Genomic DNA, 14,781 nt, shown 5'->3' with positions numbered 1-14,781 from the left:
ATAAAAGATGGAATATGTGCAACTGTAATAGAGGAATATTGCCAGCACAGAATACAAATTCCATTTCTTTAAAAAATCTTTCTACACTTTGTGAAGTCACTTGTGATGTGTTATGCATTCAGTGTAGCTGGTTTTTCCCCTCAACACACAAACAACTGATAAATTAAGTGCTAAAATAATTTGCCACATTTTAAAAAACATGAAGAGTGATAGGAGAAGCTCTCCCATACCTTTGAATAATGCAGCAAAATAATTGCTGAATTTGCTCAGACAAACATAAGGAAACAAAGCAAAGCAACACTTAAAAACAAACAAAACTGATACCATTCCTCTCCTGATTACAAACTGTTCATGTCGGGAAACTGACCAGATTCATCGTTTCTTGACAGAAGTCTCACTAGAGAGCATCTAAGATATGCACATTTCTATTCAGATTTATCAAGTCTATGTTGTGGCCACAGTTTGGAATACTGTGTGCAGTTCTGGTTGCCTCACTTCCAAAAGGATATAGTAGAACTGGAAAAAGGACATCCAAATTGATCAAGGGGATGGAGCAAACTTTTCAGATGTGAAGCGTTTGTCAGAATTTGAGCTTCTGACTACACGGAAGAAGATGAAACACCTGTAAGCAGATTGTATCCATCATCCAACTAAGTTAAGAGGCAACAATGATCCAGAACTTCGTTTGGTACCTAAGAAGAGCCTGGTGGGTCAGCCCAATGGCCCATCTAGTCCAGCATCCTCATCTCACAGTGGCCAACCAAATGTCTATGAGAAGCACACAAGCAGAACCTGAGTGCAACAGCACTCTGCCCACTTGTGAGTCTTGGCAACTGGTCTTCAGAGGCTCATTGCCTCTGACAGTGCAGGCAAAGCAGAGCCATCATGGCCTAGAACCACTGATAGCTTTATCTTCGATAAACTTGCCCAATCCTCTTTTAAAGCCATCCATCACTGTTGCTTGTAGGAGTGAACTCCTACATAGCTTAAATTGGCACTGTATTTTGTCTGCCCGAAATCCTCCGACATTCAGCTTCATTAGATACTCCCAAGTTCTAATATAGTGCAAGAGGGATAAAATATTTTTTCTGTCCTGCACCATACATAATTTTATATACCTTCTGCCCAAACTTTTTTCAAAGAGGGCCAGATTTGATGAAGTGAACATGTGTGAGGGCCGACCGAAGTTGACTGTTTTTTAGGATTGAAGTTGTTGAGCTTTTTTTACAATTTTACTCCATAGTTGTTGTTCCTCTTAGGATAGGAAAGCTGCTCTGTTCCCTTGATTGTTGTGATTGACTTTATCTGAACCTTTTCCAACTCTACATTGAGGTGAAAGGACCTGCTTGTCTTCTTTCTTCCCACTCCTGTCTCCTTAACAGGTGGTCATTTGATCTTCATTACCCCCTCATCTTTCTTTCTCTGAAAAAAATAAAACCAAACAATAGAACACCTTGAAACAAAGCTTGTCTTCAAGACGGAAACTATAAAGAGAACTGACAGGATCAAAAAAGAAGTTCTCTCCTGAGGATTGTCCTACATGCAAATGTAATTGTTTCAGAGATGTTAAGTTAAAGTGGAGCCTCCCTCCCTCCGTGCCCCCGCCAGTCTTGTACTTGTCAGCTTTCAGTACTCACACACAGATGTTTCAGGAGTCATTCATGCATGCAGCAATGTAAAACATATTGGGACTAGCTGTTTCAGAATGAGGCTGCCCTCTTTCCCTTTGTGACGGAAGACGTGGTTTTCAGAAAGGAAATGCCTGAAAGACCTCTGTCAGAGTGACTTCTCAAAGGTGGTGGTTCTCTGAGTGAGAAGCATGAGCTTATAGCATACTGGGCAAAGCATATTCAGAAATCTGGTCCAATTCAGATATTACATTATCAGTGTGTAGCAGAAGCCTCAGTCCTGTACAATGAGGCTGATACACACCAATTGAAGTCAAAGGGATTTGAGAGGTCTGTGTGCAAGACTGCAGCTCTAGAACATAGGAGGCAATTACATTCCTCAGAACCTAGAAAACATGAATATTGTAGAGACTTTTAGATTGCATTTAGATTACAATACTTTCCATTTTGGCTTTCTTTAAAAAAGAAGTGGTGTCCCTCAACCAAAAATAGCCCTTTTTCTAGTAATGGGTAGGAAAGTGATTAATCACCTCACCCTCTCTTCAATCATTGATGCTCCAATCAACTTCACACCCCTAGGATTTCCCCTTTAAAAAACCACCCTAAAACATCAGAAGATTGGATAACAACCCTGGACTATTCTGCAGGGTTCGTATATATTGCTCCTTCTCAGCCACACACCCCAACAATATGGTTGATGAGCTACTGTCCACTTTGAGCCACAGCCTCCTTCACCACACACACACACACAAGATCTGTGATGATCTCTGTTGCCATTGGCAGAACAGTTTGGGCTTGCTTCCCCTCCAACCCCACCCCACCTTATTCTCATGGAATAAGACTTGAGTTAGAAAGAGGACAGACTCCTGGATTTTTATGCTGCTTTATGCACAGCTCTCACTTCTGGCCCAGGGAAGAGCAACGAAAGAGCTACAAAATGAACCAGGAAGTCCCTTCTCTAGGCAATGGGTCTTTCTTTCTTTTGCCTCTCTAGATATGACTGCTTCTCTGAATGTCATAGAATTATAGAGTTGGAAAGAACCATGATGGTCGTCCAATCCCCTGCAATGCAGGAACCTTTTGCCCAATGTAGGGCTCAAACCTACGACCCTGAGATTAAGTCTCATGCTCTCCTGACTATCTCAGGTTTCATTGCATTTAGTTTCCCTCTTTGATGAAGAACAATGGAAAGTGTCTGTGGATTCATTTTTTTAAAAAAAAAAAACCCTCAGCATTTGTGAAAAACACTGTGTGCTCTTTTTGCCTTGTATCTATGCCACTTTCAGGTCAAGAGGCTGGCTTTTGTAATAAAATAAGAACTGGGGATGCAGCCAGGGCAGCATAAGGGCAGTGGGTGGCATTATTTGAACAAAGCCACATAGCAACTCTACTAGAAAGAGAGAGAAAATCTGCTTTAATATGCATGGGCTGGGCTCAAGTTTTCAGGTAAAAATGAAGAGCTAATCCTTAGCCTGAGCATCTCTCTCTGTGTGTTTGCCAACTCTGTTATGTGTGAAATTAAGGGCAATGTGGGAAAGGAATGCATTTTAAAGTTTTTGCTTTCCAAGGACAATGATAGAAATAACCTTTTGGTGCCACCCACATTGAGTTTGAGGATTGCTCAGTACAAGACCCTAATGCAAAATGCATAGGTGTTATTTAGTAGCAGCAAATACAAGAGTCATTAACAAAGGGGATCAGAAGGAAGTCAATGCAGTAGAAATAATTCATGAAAACAACTTGTCCTCTACAGCAGGCCCAGCTGTCCTGAACTGCTGTAAGAAAACTGCAGCCGAGACAGATAATTAAAAGGAAAATTGACTGGGAGTTGCTATAAAATGCAGGCCCCTCACAGAGGAAAACAAAATCGAAGCTTCTGTTTCCCCCTTTGCTTTCTTATATCTTCATAGCCTACTGTGCTTAGTTTACTCACTAGTTTTTCTTAGTGAGCCTGCAAGTTCCACTGAGGTGATAAACTTGTACCACTCCAGATTGCAGATGGAGGACACTCATAGGATTGAATATTGTAGCATGCCACCCCAATCTCTGAGCAGTGCAAGATTCCAGGGGATCCAGGCACACATTCAGGATTTTTGTTTCCTTCGGAATGAGGTACAACAGAGACTGTGGTGTCTTTATGCTTCATGTTGTTGTTTTTTACACACACACACATATATATACAACCTGAGTCTATGATAGAGGGGTTCACAAGCATTAATATCACAAGATAGTCTTGCTCCCCCAAAAGCCACAGCCTTGGATTTAAACATTGCTATAACTCTCTGGCTTCCCAGCCTGTTGCTTCCAGCTTCTAGTTCACATCACTCACCTCTCAACCCTGGCCACTGTCTTTCTAACTACCAGCCAGTTGAAGAAGGGGCCCTGCACATTTGCCCTCTGGTGCTGAGCTGTTTCCTTTGTTCACTTAATGGCCCATTACCTAACCTATCAGCAAACCAGGAATTTAAATCTTAGAAGGGTCTTAGAAGGAGGATTAGAAGGGTCTCGGCATACAGCCTACTCCCCCCACAAAAAACCCTCATAAAATGCTCGTCTACACAAAAAAATTCCCTCATAGGAAAAAGAAAAAAACATATTAGGACCCAGCAGTTGCTTCCCTGACTTTGCTATATTGAGCTGAAAGGGGGGGGGATTCCAAGTGTGTTTGACTGAACACATGTAGAATCACTTGCATGTAGAATTAGGAACCCCATGCATTGAGGCTCCAGATCTAAGCATGTTCATGTGAAGAATTCAACTTCAGCACTTCCACCCAATGTGCAAAAGTCGGAGGCAACTCATGGTGGGAGCTGGGTCATGCACATTCCCATACCTCCCTCAATGTATTTTTAAGAACACCACTTGAATAAGGCTTAGAGGTCAGGGAGGAGAGTTTTCCTGCCACATCAATACAACAGTTTCCTCAGAGTTTTATTCATTATTGGCTTATTTTCTACCTTCTGTTGGCAAGTCAGTGATCTTGACTTGCTGGGGATTAATTTGAATAAAATTAGGTTTTAGGTTTCATTTAGGAGAGCAGGGTCAGCATCTCCCCTTCTGCATGGCATCCCATCAATTCCAACTTCTCCAGCACATCGCCTGCTCCATGAGGAGGCAGCAGCTAATTAAATCTCTAATTATTATTTACACTATTTTTGAAGAAGCTAGCTTACACATAAAAACAGTGTATTTTTCCACAGCAATTCCTAGAGTGTGATGACTTCTTTTTTGATTTTTTTTTAAAGAATCCTGCAAGGTATACAATGAATATTCATTGTGAAGTTAGGTTATGACACCCACATCTCTCGCAGAGCTTTAAGGGTGAACTTAAAGGATGACAGAGGGATCAAATTATGTACCTGTAAAAGCAATGAGTTTCATTTTAACAGATATATACTTAAGCTGCCAGGGATGGGTTGATTAATGTAGCACCTCGGTGGATTTATGGTTTCCCTCTAAGTAGCACCAAGCAATATTTTATGCCAAAAACATGCAACCAGATTGATCTTCCTGTAGAAAAATAACAAAATAAAACAAAAAAGCCCCTCACCGCTATGGCTAATCTTTTGATCCTGTCAACAGAATGAATTTTACTTATGCTGTGGTGGGCAAAAAAAAATGAGAGAGGCTCTTTATAAGAATGCAGAACATATTCCTCCATATTTATATAACTGTAATACAGTTTAGGACACTGTTAAGGAGAGTAATCTGCAAATATTGTGATAATTTATTAATCATAATGTGATTGTGTACTCTGGATATACAGGCAGGTAAAAATCATGTCATATTTTTTTTTGGGGGGGGGAGATACCTACTGCAAATTAAACTGTTAATCTGTATTTCTGCTGCTGCTACTCTCAGTGTTACTTTAGGAACACAGGAAGCTGTGTTGTACTGAGTTAAACCATTGGCCCATTTAACTCAGTATAGATGACACTGACTGGGAGTGGCTCTGAAGGGTTTCAGGCATGGTTCTCTCCCAGCCCTACCAGGAGAAGCCGGGGATTGAACCTGGACCTGCATGTGAACCAGATGCTCAACCCACTGACGCACAGTTCCTCTTCCAATCTTGGCCCATCATGACATTCACGTTGGCTTCTGGGGCCATTTCCACAAAACCACACCCTCTTGTACATCAGCTGACATCAATCATCTGATGGGAGGGGCGGATGATCTAATTCTGCTGGGTGCTTCTTCACCAACACATTCTTTGCAGGGAACATCCTGACAAAGCAGACGCCCGCAGCCACCAGGATTGCACTCTGATCATCCATTATGGGTAATATAGATTAGTGCGACACATGTGTGCTTATACAAAGCTGCTAGGTAAAGCTCAGGAAGGCTAATATATTAAACGATGAGCCTCCCTTACATAGATGCTTCTACAAAGGAGAGACACTTGCAGGAAAAAAATACATTTTGAAAGCAAAAAGGTGGATGGATAAATATTTTAACAAATAAAATCTGAGTGCAGTCTTATACCCTATGTTGTGACAGAAAAAAATTCTTAAACACTTGCAGGAAAAAAATACATTTTGAAAGCAAAAAGGTGGATGGATAAATATTTTAACAAATAAAATCTGAGTGCAGTCTTATACCCTATGTTGTGACAGAAAAAAATTCTTAAACTGCATTTTCTTAAGACGTATTATAGGATCTAGGGGCTCAGCTCTTAAGAACTGTCATATGATATGGATTATTTAACTTGTTCACATAATTTAAAAGTTAAACATTAATCTGACATATGGGGAGGTGTTGTTCACTACTTGCTTATCATGCCACATATTTTTCATATTCCACCTGACATACATAGAATTACTAAATATACAGTTAGGTATGTAAGGCTACATACTCAAAAGCAGTGATTATAAGAAAAGTAAGAAATAAGGTGTTTTTTAAAGCAACAACAGCAACACTGCAGTGTCTTTGCTGCAGCAACACGACAGAGGGTCTCATGACATCTGGAGTATGAATACATTTATCAGGGCTTAGATGCGAATGGACTAGAATCATAGAATCTTAGAGCTGGAAGGGACCCAAGGGTCATCTAGTCCAACACCCTGCAATGCAGGAATCCCAGCTAAAGTATCCATGACTCTCCAAGAAAGGAGAGTCCACCACCTCTCATGGGAGTCTGTTCCACTGCTAAACAGCTCTTACTGTCAGAAAGTTTTTCCGAATGTTTAGTCGGAATCTGCTCTCTTGCAACTTGAAGCCATTGGTTTGAGTCCTACCCTCCAGAGGAGGAGAAAACAAGCATGCTTCCTTTTCCATGTGGCAGCCAGGGACGCGGACTTATAAAAAATATTGGGGGGGCCCGGGAAAGCTCATGAATAATAAATAAGCTCATGAATATGCAAATAAAGTGGCGCCGCCTCCTCGTGAGCGAATAGGGGAGAGCGTGCTGCGCCTATTAATCAGCTCCAAAGGAAATTGGGTGGAGCTTTTGCTCGGGAGGGAGGGCAGGAGGCATGCAGCCCGCCCCTCCCTGTGCATTTTGGGCTGGGGGAGGGGCGGCGATGGCGCTCTGCTGGAGGGGCGCCGGAGATTATTGGGGGGGCGGAGCCCCCCCAAACGAATTTTTGAGGGGGCTCGGGCCCCCTCAAGCCCCATGGAGTCGGCGCCTATGGTGGCAGCCCTTAAGATATTTGATGATGGCTATCATATCTCCTACGGGGACACAGGTGGCGCTGTGGGTTAAAGCCTCAGTGCCTAGGACTTGCTGATTGAAAGGTCGGCGGTTCGAATCCCTGCTGCGGGGTGCGCTCCCGCTGCTCGGTCCCAGCACCTGCCAACCTAGCAGTTCGAAAGCACCTCCGGGTGCAAGTAGATAAATAGGGACCGCTTACCAGCGGGAAGGTAAACGGCGTTTCCGTGTGCAGCTCTGGCTCGCCAGAGCAGCAATGTCACACTGGCCATGTGACCCGGAAGTGTCTCCGGACAGCGCTGGCCCCTGGCCTCTTAAGTGAGATGGGCGCACAACCCCAGAGTCTGGCAAGACTGGCCCGTATGGGCAGGGGTACCTTTACCTTTACCTTTATCATATCTCCTCTTTTCCAGGCTAAACATACCCAGCTCCTTCAACCGTTCCTCATAAGGCTTAGTTTCCAGACTCTTAATCATCTTGGTTGCCCTCTGCTTGTCAACAGCCTTCTTAAATTGTGGTGCCCAGAATTGGACACAGTATTCCAGGTGTGGTGTGAGCTGGTGTGTACTGGATCTTAACAAGTTTTTTCTTTATGACACAAACTCTCTGCAAGTATTTTAATTGGCCACACTATTAACTCTCTTAGGGGAACAAGCACTATTAAGCTCCATCCCTGTCACTGTCACCCTCCATGACAATGAAGTGTGTGATTCCTATTCAAAACCTGTGTGATTTATAATCATCCATGATTATAGTGGGAACTGTGGATAGAGACATTGTTGCAGGGACAGAGCTTAGCATATTCCTCTCTCCTAAATGATGCTACCCACATGGGGATTATATGGCCCGATGACAACAATATTTATTAGAAGATTCGCAGATTAGAGGCTGGTGCAAATAAATGCTTAACACATGGAGGAAAGTGAATTGTTTTTGTATAGTTGTTCACTACGCAGGCTGGGTAGGGGTGGACAAAAAACAAAAATGTTGTTGGGCTGGTTTGTCACAGAATGGAAAGAAAAATCCTTTACATTCCATGTGACTTTTAAAGACAAAGGGGTGTGTGTGTGTGTGTGTGTGTTTAATGAATGCATTAAGAAAAGCACACACACTTATGTGGTGGACTGAATTGAAAGTGCTTGTGGTCCAAAAGACTTCTCGCCTGCCCTCTTTCATTATTTCTAAAGACTAATTTCACCCTCCTAAAAATGACAGCTTGGTATGCAGGGCTTCTGCCACTGTGTACATTGAAAACAATGTAGAAAGTCCTGCCGGGAGCAACAACTCTTGGTAGTATGCTGTTGCTCTCACAGGGAATTTTATGCAGTTTGCATTCAATTCCCTCTTAGCATCTTAGGGGTGATTGAACATAACATATGTAAAAATATATAGGTAAAATACATAAAGCATGCAGACTGTACATAAAATATGAACAATACACAGAACTCCCCCTGAGAGAAAATGGCATACTTTAAAACCTGTTGCTCCTAACAGTACTTGCTACATTGATTTCATTGTGTGCTGGAGCTTCTAGCTTTAGCTAGTGATACACACTCTTAAAGGTAAAGGGACCCCTGACCATTAGGTCCAGTCGCGGATGACTCTGGGGTTACAGGGCTCATCTCACTTTACTGGCCGACGGAGCTGGCATACAGCTTCCGGGTCATGTGGCCAGCATGACTAAGACACTTCTGGTGAAACTAGAGCAGCACACAGAAATGCTGTTTACTTTCCCACCGGAGCGGTACCTATTTATCTACTTGCACTTTGATGTGCTTTTGAACTGATAGGTGGGCAGGAGCTGGGACCGAGCAACGGGAGCTCACCCCGCCGCAAGGATTCGAACCTTAGGTGGGTTTAATTACTTTTTCAAGAAGACATGAAGACAGGATTTATTCCCTGCTTTCCCTTTCCTGTCAAACAGCATATTGGCATAATGTTAATGTCCAGGATGACTACATTTCAGTAACCTTGACTAAGTAACCTTAGTTAAGTAAGATGTTCCCAGCCGATTTCTAATATGAGATTTCAATGCCAAAGTTGGGAGTGATCACGACGCATGAGAAAACTGCATAGGGCACTTGAGTACTCGCAGCATGAATGAGAACCGACAAAGGCTGCTTGAGATGTGTCCATATCACAGCTGCTGCATCATGAACATGTTCTTCTCTACCAGGTTGAAACAGCAAGTGTCCTGGAGACATCCAAAGTCAGGTCACTGGCACCAGAAAAACTTGATTGTCACCATGCGATTGACACTGAACTATGTTTGTGTCAGATGGCTATCACAGTGCTGACTGACGCAAATCACTCCCTGGTGGCAAGCAAGGTCCATCTCCTGCCAAAAGGACCAATACCACAAAGAAGAAAAAGTGGTCGAATCAACATTGCCAGAATACCTGAACTTTGCAGACTGTATTCTGCCTTGGTTAGACCGCACCTGGACTACTGTGTCTGGTTCTGAGCACCACAATTTAGGAAGGTTGTTGACAAGCTGGAATGTGTGCAGAGGAGGGTAACTAAGATGATCAAGGGTCTAGAAGCCAAGTCTTATGAAAAATGGTTGAAGGAGCTGGGTATGTTTAGCCTTGAAAAGAGGAGTTTGAGAGGAGATTTGATAGCCATCTTCACATATCTCAAGGGTTGCCACATGGAAGATGGAGCAAGCTTGATTTCTCCTGCTCTGGAGGGTAGGACTCATCGCAATAGCTTCAATTTACAAGAAAGGAGATGGCTGTCAAGCAATAGGTTAAGTAAACAGATATGCAATTGGCTAGTGTTCTCATAGTTTGAAAATATTATTAAATAAAGAATGATTAGGAGTTGTGTCTAACATTAGTCATACCTTGGTCCATTAATTTAAATGGGCCTACTCTAAGTAGAACTTGGCTACAACCCTGTGGCTGCAATCCTGTATACACCTATCTTACTTTATGATAAGTCCAACTGGAGCTTACTTCTGAGTAGACATGTATAGAATCCCACTGTACCTGCTCAAATGTTTGACATTCCTGCTTTGAATTCCAAGTTTAATTTAATGGACACCCATGGTTAATGCTGCAAATGTGTATTAAACGTGAAGAATAGCCATGCATGATTAAAAAAAAATATTCATGTCTTCTCACTTTATGTGTAAATAAAATATATTTTCCTCTAATTTAACAGGGCATTGCTGCTGCTTCTTTTAAAAAAAAAAAACATTCTGCAGTGCAGGTAAGATTAATATATCATTTATAGTGGAGTGAAACTGGGATGATTTTTTGATTTAAAAAAGTGCAAGTCTCCATAATTAAAATCATATTGCTAATTACTCTAGTGCTCAGAAAAATGCTGTTATTGTTTTCAATTAGTGGTGATGAAACTAGCTAGAAGAATTTATAAAGGCAGAAGCTGTAAAACGGCTGTATTTTGTCTAAGGGATTCTTTGTAATAAATGGCTAGCTAGCCAAAATTAAATAGATATGACTGGCTCTTCTTAGGGCAAGAAAGGATTTTAGAGGACATGATGTCTCAAAGTGCCAACATTCATATTCCACAGTAATATCAGCAGATTGAAGCCAGGGCACCATTCCAGAAATTATAACGGTTACTCTGGAAAGAGGTAGCATTCACTCTCATAGCAAAATTTGTAGACTAATATTTCTTTGTGGGAAATGGCCCCAAGTGGGTATTCCCATAAGCAAAGCACCAGTGGTATTTGATTCACAGTATCTATTTTCATACAAATATCTACCACCCCTCTCTATTTATGCCATTTTCTGAGATAGATATGTGAGCGAGCACAGTGACACAAAAATTATTACCATCGTAACAAAAATATTATGGTAATATAAGCAGTAATGGAGATGAAGATTTGTTTGCTGCATGAGCAGAGAAGGCATCACAAGTTGCTAATTGATACCAGAATAGAATGACTTTAGTAGTTTGCTTGGTTTCTTGACAGGCGGTTCTTTAGGTATGAATCTGCAAGCTCATAAGCCACCGGTAATATCCAATTTTTTTGTCTCCAGTGGCTGGAAGGCACAAACTCATGCAGAATATCTATCTATATATCTCCCATTCATTTGGCTCAGTGAAAGATAAATGAATGGAATGCAGCACAAAACCTAAACTTACCTGTTAAACAGGAAGGTTTTGAGCAAATTTCTTTTCACTGAGCCCTGTGAAATAAAACAACTTAGTTATTCTCTTTATATCAGTGCCACATCACACGTATTATGATCCCAACAGCTCAGAGGAAAATAACTGACATCTGTGGCAAGATGATTTCTGTCAGACTGTTTTATGAAGTAGGGGGTCAGACCCTTTCTGTTAGATCAGCTGATAAGACAGCTTTAGTAATCTACTTATCTGATAATATCTATAAAGGGAGTGTATTAAGGAAAGGAAACATAAGACATTTCAAAAAACTAAGTTATTGCCCTGTTTCCTCCAATGCCTTCTATATTTATAGAAAGAGAAAGTATTAACTTATCTTGATCAAACTACACACTATGCCATTTGTGGTGCAATTGTCATTAGTACCATGCCATACAGAGTGCAGTTCAACATTTACCATCATCTGCCTCAAACCAATGATAAGAAATCAACCAATAGTGTTTCACTCATGGCGTAATTGCAGTGGGCCAATTATATAAAAAAAGTTTGAGGCAGAAAGTTGATAAGCACTATTCATTACCCAGCATTAACTGTCACATTTCCCCCTACTTAAGCAGGTCTTCTAAATAAATAAGTGCAGACTTACAGACACCATCAATATCTTGAATAATGTACAGGAAACAGCAGAAATTATAATAAAGTTAAGCTATATATGTACATGCATCTAATCTAGCTAGAAACCCTTCCTTCTGAAATACAACACTTTGGATTTCATGAGAAATTTCTCAGATATACAACTCTACAGTTCTTTACAAACTTGGGTTTTAATACATTTTCCCTAGGGTTTCTTGGTCCACTCTCGAAAAATACACAACACCTCCAATCAGTAGCAGACGGCCAGGGAAGGTGGGGTGTCAGCAAACACTTAATTTCCCGTTATCCATGTCACTACTGCATAATGGAATGGAGAGAGGGAGGGTCAAGGAACAGCATCATGCATACATGTCAGCAGGAGTGCTGGGTCAGTTCTGCCAGTGTGTTGGCACCATTCCAATCTCAGCACTGACCTGCAGCATTCTGCACTGGCCATAAGAGATGCTCAACATGGAGAACTATACGGTAGTGCAAACATACAGGTCACCTGGGCCTCTATGGACAAAGATGGTGCAAATTGCATTCCTAAACCGCATACTTGTTGCTTCAAGAGGGAATCCAAATCCAAATTTGTTGTTTCTGGGAACAACTCAGCCACAATGTCACTGTCCTAGCAGGATTCATCTTCAGTCTGGGGTCTCTTAGTCAGTTCTTAATTCTTCTACTGTAAGAAAGAGCAAGAGACAAGCCCCCCCCCCAACTCCAATATAATTAATATGGATTTAGGAGATTTAATTAAACTAATAAAGGTATTGTCTGATATGGATTAGGGAGAAAAGTGACTTCCTGTTATTTTTTTTGTCTGCAACAGCCATACCTGTTTGTCTACATTTTGACAGGCTTAATCCACTATGGAGGGGCCTCTGTGCCTGCAAATTTCATCTGCTTCTACCAAAAGGAAAGAAAGTCATAGCCACTTTTATTTTGCGTAAGGGTGAATGGAGGACTCAGAGCTTCATTTTACACAAAATTGATCAGAACCTTAATCAGAGACAGAAACAGACACAGTACAGAGTGACTCAGCAATAAAAAAGCACATATACATGTACTGTTAAGCAAAAATAGGTATATGAACTCACATTTCTTTGTAATTCTTTTGTATATGCAGAACAAAGTGCAAGACAAGCAAATGTACTTCAGTTGTTTTCTTTCCACAATGTACACAGCCTGTTGGTATACAGATATACTAACAAAAATCTGTGACTTTATAGAAAATGGCTGTGTTGGGAGCAGAAACTACTATATACAAGAGACAAAGGGAAAGAAGGGCTCAGAATAGATCATGTATCTTGTTCTCCTTGAAACGGGGTCTGTTTATAAAAAAATAACAATCCAAGAGTACAGCAGCCCAGCATGGAAGGAGCTAATTTAGTTGATGGCTGTGGATGAGTTTCTGACATGCTGGCTGGTAGAGTATGTGAGCCACAGGTGGTTCAAATCACATAGACTGCTCCGTGCAAGAACTGAGGCATTTTCTCACATGGTTTACTCATCCCCACTAATGACATGGAGAGAGCAGTGATGTTTCTTTGGGCTAATCAATCAACCTCTGCCATCCCTAGCAGCCCTTCTTTCTTCAAATGTAATATGCGACAAGAAAGAAAGAAAGATCTGAAGATAGAAAGATTCAGAATACCAACATAAATTTAAACTAATTGAATAGTTCCTAAACATCAGGTAGAACTTTCTGACAGTAAGAGCTATTTGACAGTGGAACTGACTCCCACAAGAGGTGGTGGACTCTCCTTCACTGGAGGTTTTAAAGCAGAATTTGAATGGCAATCCGTCATGGATTCTTTAGTTCAGATTCCTGCATTGCAGGGGGTTGGACTAGATGAACCTTCCAGTTCTATGATTCGATGGTTCCTTGACCCCTTTCTCCAGATTTTCAAATATTGGAAGCCTCCATTAGCCTGCTTCCTCTCTTTCCATGCCACCTGCTAACCCTGATTTTAATTTCTGTTTCTTGTCACAGTCTCTGATACTGGTCACAATCTCTGATACTTCCAATTTCCACTCTTTTTTGCTAAACCCTTCCCTCTCATTGGAAGTATCTGTCCAAAAGCCAAGGCATGTGGCAGATGGACCATTGAGCTTCCTTCAGTGGTTTTGGAAGGCCATCCATGTACACCTGCATCTTGTGGAGGATCCATTAATCCTAGGCTCAACCCTGTCATGTATCAGCCCTGGGGGCTGAGAGGAATATATACCCAATGCATAAGCTGAAAATTTCATACACCTGGAATCAATAATGTTGTGGACAATTTTTAAACCCATAATGCTGTCTTGTCCAGTTTGTTCTACCTCGCAGGCTAGCGCTCACTTCTTGAGGAGGGGTCACTACATCACAATGTGGAATTCAATGTCCTAGTGTGACCATAGTGGGGTGTGTGCCAGTGAAGGTAAGATTCTTGGAGATGGGATGCACATAGCACCTAGCATTACTTCCTAGAGTATTCCTTCTTTCATAGACGTAAGCACTACCAGAAAAAAGCAAGTTACAGAAACAAGGAGAGGGGATACAAACATTTTTAAAGACAGGTTCCCAGAATACAACCAGAATACAAATCACTCAAGTATGTAATTACAGATGGCAAACTAAATAACAAAAATCTACTTAGTTCAGCTGATTATCACAAAGACTTAAGCCACCCTCAAGCATCCAAAACAAACACTTGTGAGCTTGAAAACTGAAGTGGGGGAATATGGATGCAAGCCCCAACATCTTTGCATGCACCAGTTCCACTTCAGGCT

The 14,781-nt window shown here is 41.5% G+C and overlaps 1 long non-coding RNA gene across 1 annotated transcript; it reads right to left on the bottom strand.

Annotated features, from left to right (window-relative positions):
• Window positions 1–987: 987 nt before the first annotated feature.
• LOC309368150 lies at window positions 988–12,691 on the bottom strand. Its single transcript, XR_014167575.1, has 3 exons — window positions 12,566–12,691; window positions 11,392–11,435; window positions 988–1,422 (listed from the first exon to the last, which is right to left on the bottom strand). It is a non-coding gene; the product is annotated as an uncharacterized lncRNA (long non-coding RNA).
• Between the last annotated feature and the right edge of the window lie 2,090 nt (window positions 12,692–14,781).

This window comes from Podarcis melisellensis (assembly GCF_964234715.1).
Source record: "Podarcis melisellensis genome assembly, chromosome: 4".
In the NCBI taxonomy this organism is placed as follows: Eukaryota; Metazoa; Chordata; class Lepidosauria; order Squamata; family Lacertidae; genus Podarcis; species Podarcis melisellensis.
The sequence above is the reverse complement of the archived record's forward strand: the minus strand, read 5'-3'. Positions and strand labels throughout refer to the sequence as shown.